Source organism: Palaemon carinicauda, chromosome 6 (genome assembly GCF_036898095.1).
Source record: "Palaemon carinicauda isolate YSFRI2023 chromosome 6, ASM3689809v2, whole genome shotgun sequence".
Classification (NCBI taxonomy): Eukaryota; Metazoa; Arthropoda; class Malacostraca; order Decapoda; family Palaemonidae; genus Palaemon; species Palaemon carinicauda.
Genome location: NC_090730.1, coordinates 41412171 through 41417170, shown reverse-complemented (window position 1 = coordinate 41417170; position 5000 = coordinate 41412171). Strand labels below are relative to the sequence as shown.

The 5000-nt window shown below is 34.8% G+C and overlaps 1 pseudogene; it reads left to right on the top strand.

Annotated features, from left to right (window-relative positions):
• The window catches only part of LOC137642964 (uncharacterized), a 17582-nt pseudogene that overhangs the window by 6410 nt on the left and 6172 nt on the right, over positions 1-5000 (top strand).

The window sequence follows — 5000 nt, the reverse complement described above, 5'->3', positions numbered from 1 at the left end:
AGGGAGATTTATTTTGGCGTTGATCGGTTTAGAGGAAAAATATTAAAACAAGATGATTGTTACAGTACCATTTCTGATTGTATCTAGTCAAAAGATTTAAAGGTCACTCATGACCGGCAGAGGCAAGGGACAGGTCATTGAGCAGTCACATATTGTTCTCAAGACTGAGCAAAAACCCGAGTGATTAACCCCTGCCTCTCTATACACCCTAGCTAGGACCATGGATAGCCAGATAATAGCTGCTGATAACTCAGAGGATTGATCTACTGTGCCTCCAGTAAGCCCCACCCCCCTCCTCCCTTAACATAACTTACAAATGAAATAAGGCCATCATGAACATGGCTCGAATATGGGACCCACAGATAGCGAAATACCAACGAGTCCAATGATCTGCGACCTTTTTTTATTTTACGGGCAAAATTTTCTAGCTGATTGGGATAAGAAAGATACAGCAGGATTTCTGTCTTCTGTCAGGAAAATATGAAATGCCATTCCATATTGGCAGCAATCACACCCTCCATAAATTCTTAAAAACCTTAAACTGTCTGTCATAAATGAAGAAAATTTACAAAGTTGATGTCCTATCAAAATAGCCTGTTATGCTTTCAAGAAACTGTAATTAGTTTGATTTACAAAGATTTGTTAACATTTTATAAGATCCATTTGTGAGCGCTGCCAATTTCTAAAGCAATAACTTAGATGAGTTTCCTCCTCCTTGCAAGGTCGACTAAACCTTGAGTACTGGGCCAGCAAGGACAAGTACAGCCAGGCTGAGGCAGCACCGCGCCCTTGAGATCTTGTACCCGACCACTGAACTCACCGGCTTCCACACCTGCCGCGTCTCCTCCTTCCACGACGAAAAGTTCGAGTCGAAAAGGATGATTGTATACGGTAGGGACCCTCCTCCCTTAATGTCGCTTTCAGGCTTTTCTGCATTTGTTGTTCACCCTCGATTTATTATGTATAAAGTCTAGCTATAAGAGGTAGATGTGGCATCACCGCTTCCATAAAATTCATTTATACCAGAATATTACTTTTTCCATGGTAATTGGTAAATGGTAGCTCTAATCTTCTCTATGCCTGACAGGGTGACTTCTTTTCTTTCTTTTTTTTATCTCTCCGGGCTAAGCTGCTGGAAATCTTAGAGTTACCAATTTTCCCAGCACTGAAGTTGAACCTTAAACGATTTCTTTTCCGCTCCATCTTTTTATGCAATGAATTTTTCTTCCAATTCTGTGGTAGAGAACCTCATTCATAATAAGAGATTTAATATGTTATCGTTCAAACTTCTCTTCTTTTTTCAGTTTCTGTTGGACATAATTTCATCCTCTTATTATCTCAGTAAAATTGTAGTTTAGTTTCCCAAATGAGAACAGGTTCCACAGATGATGAATCCCATTAAGTTATATAACAAGGTTTATTTCTGGAGTTTTTTCTCTTTTCAAATGGAAGTCTGATTAAACTATAATTTTTCTTCTTTTTCTGTTACTCTTTTCCTCAATCTAAAAGTAAGTTCTTATACCATATTGTCCCATCGGGCTCCGATTAGAATAGATTTATTTCATTTATTTGATAAGTATTTTTTTTTCGCTTCGTATGCAATGCTGAATAATGCATCCCCCCTTTCCGCTATCTCCCTCTTTCTCGCTTATTGCAAACCCGAGTAATGTAAATGAATTGACCAGTGAATGATGAAAGATGAGCTAATATCCTGTCTCCTACTCAGAAGACGAATAAAGATGAACGTCCAAGATTGCACTCTGCTTCATTCTTACTTTACTTTGGAAGACTTTGCATTCCTCAGTTTTATTTTGAAGGAATTTTGTCATTTTTTTTAGATGTAGCAAGACAAACAAAATTAAGTATGCCACAGTAAACAAATTTAAACTGGCGAGGCAAACAAATTTAAGTATGGCACGGCAAACAAAATTAAGTATGGCAAGGCAAAGAAATTATAGTACGGTTAGGCAAACAAATTTAATAATGGCAAAACAAACAAATTAGATTATGGCACAGGAAACAAATTTAAGTATGGCGAGGCTAATAAATTAAAGTATGGCACAGCAAACAAATTTAAGTATGACAAGGAAAATAAATTAAAGTATGGCACAGAAAACAAATTTAAGTATGACAAGGAAAATAAATTAAAGTATGGCACAGCAAACAAATTTAAGTATGACAAGGAAAATAAATTAAAGTATGGCACAGAAAACAAAGTTAAGTATGGCGAGGCAAATAAATTAAAGTATGACACAGCAAACAAATTTAAGTATGACAAGGAAAACAAATTAAAGTATGTCACAGAAACAAATTTAAGTATGGCGAGGAAAATAAATTAAAGTATGGCACAGCAAACAAATTTAAGTATGGAGAGGAGAATGAATTAAAGTATGGCACGGCAAACAAATTTAAGTGGCAAGGTAAAACAAAAATAAGGTATGACGAGCCAAAAAAAAAAAAAAACTCAGTATAGTGGAACATAGAAATTAAAGTAAGATGAGGCAAATATATTTAAGTATGCAATGCAAACAAATAAAAGTAGGACTAGGAGAACAAATTCAAATATGGTGAGGCAAACAAATTAAAGTATGATGAGGCAAGCAAATTTAAGTATGATAAGGCAAACAAATTAAGCATGACGTGGCAAACAAATTTGAGTTTGCTGAGCCAAACAAATTAAAATATGGCAAGGCAAGCGGATTACAGTATGGCGAGACAAACAAATTTAAGTATGATAAGGCAAACAAATTAAGCATGACGTGGCAAACAAATTTGAGTTTGCTGAGCCAAACAAATTAAAATATGGCAAGGCAAGCGGATTACAGTATGGCGAGACAAACAAATTTAAGTATGATGAGGCAAACAGATTTAAGTATGGCGTGGCAAACAAATTAAAGTTTGACGAGGCAAAAAATTTTAAGTTTGGCGAGGCAAACAAATTGAAGTATAACGAGGCAAAAAAAAATCATTATAGCACAGCAAACAAATTCAAGTTTGGCGAGGCAAATGAATAAAAGTATGAGGAGGTAAAAAAGTCTAATTGTGATAAGGAAAACAGATTTAAGTATGGCATGGCAAACAAATTAAAGTATGACGAGCCAAGCAGATAAATGTATGACCAGACAACAATTTTCGTATGGTACGACAAACTAAGTAAAGTAGAGGAGGCAAACACATCAAATTATTGTGAGGTAAACAAATCAAAGTATGACGAAGCAAACAGATTTAACTATTGTGAGGCAAACAAGTTAAAGTATGACAAGGCAAACAAATTTAAGTATTGCAAATTAAACAAATGAAAAGTATGGCGAGGCAAACAGGTTATAGTTTAAGATCCTCAAAGGGAAAAAGTATTTAGAGTAGTGAAGCGAAACCATTTCAAAAGTATCTGAAATAATGAAACGAAAACATTTTAAAAATTTCAAAATTAATTCTATCCCGTTAATGTTATACGTCTCAATTTGGCTTTATCTTGAAGAGTCTATTTGGTAAAAAGATTTAGAAATAAAGAATTGCATTTAAGCAAACTGATATGAAAATACGAACATGAATGAAAGATGGATCCCTCTCATTTCACAAAAGGTCAGGATACATGAGGCCAATGGCTAGATTCGACGATCTTTTGTAAAAGGCAAAGTGTTTCTTGCTAAGTTCCTGGAACTCCAATGTCATTATTATTCGCATCCTTCAAAGCTCTTAACAAAAGGCAATAAATGTAAAAGCTCCCTTAAAAAGAAAGGAAATTGCTCGACTGTTTTGATAAGAATAAAGGGACAAGAGAGAATAAAAGACACAAAGGGTCTCTACTCATGGAATGGGTTTAAGGAAGAAGAAGAAGAAGAAGAAGAAGAAAAGGAAGATATTTTTTTTTTCTATTAAATTCTGTTTGCTTTTCCCTTCACCTCAAACAGGAATATCCAAAAAATGGAATAAGGAAAGAAGCGTAATTATTCAGGTAATTAAATGTCACTTAAAAGAATGAAGATATGAGTCAATTAAGGAAATCAAATAGAGAAGAATAAAAGCAGCTGCAGTAAAGGAATAGAAGTTTGCAAATCAAACTAAGGAAAAAAAAAAAACGAACCAGATGGAACTCGGTGTTTTTTTTTTTTTTTTTTTTTCTTAGCATCATTATTAAATTTCAAGTAATGGATTGCAAATAGTACTATAGTTGTTGATGGACACCATAGTGAGTATAGGACTGTATAGTCGAAAGTTCCTCAATGTACTGTTTTTAGCCTATTACTGTTTATGCAATGAACGCATGATATGTGCCTTGGCCTGAAAACCAGCCCGATGCAAATACAGAGGATGCTTCTGTCTTGGCATCAATTGCATTTACTGAATGTAGATCTGGAGTTGGTAAATCACTTAAAAAAGTTCAAGCCAAAATTAGTGCAAGAGGCAAATTATTGGGCATGAAGTTGAACCCAAACAAAACTAAAAGTAAGAGTGTGGCCCCTCAGCTTCCAGATCTTTGCATTGATGATGTCTTTTTAGCTATATACGACTCGTTTAAAAGTTTAGGTGAGATTCTTGATAACAAATTCACTTTTGAGAAACATATTGGTTCTGTTTCCGTTTCAATTACACAGGATATTCGGTTATTGAGAAAGTCTTTTAAGATTTCTTGTTAATCAATCTGTCTTGAAGAAGAGTTTTAGTTCATTCATTCTACATTCTTTCCAGTATTGTTTTTCTGGCTGGTCTTCAGCTGAGATCATAATATTAATCACTGTCACCATCGTTTAGTTAGTTTTGTATGCATGTTATATAAGGTTTTTCCTAATTCTGCCCATCGTTTGAATTCGCATTTTCCCAGACTGTCCCATCCTGTCCGTAGTACTAAGGATGCAGCTAATTCATAATGCTTAACACTATTCATTATTCTAGAAGTTTTATTTCAGCTAGAAGACAGACTGTGGAATTATCTTCCTAATCTGTGGAACTGCAGAAGTCCAAACTTTCAGCAAATGTTTTTATAATCAATAGGTCGACAT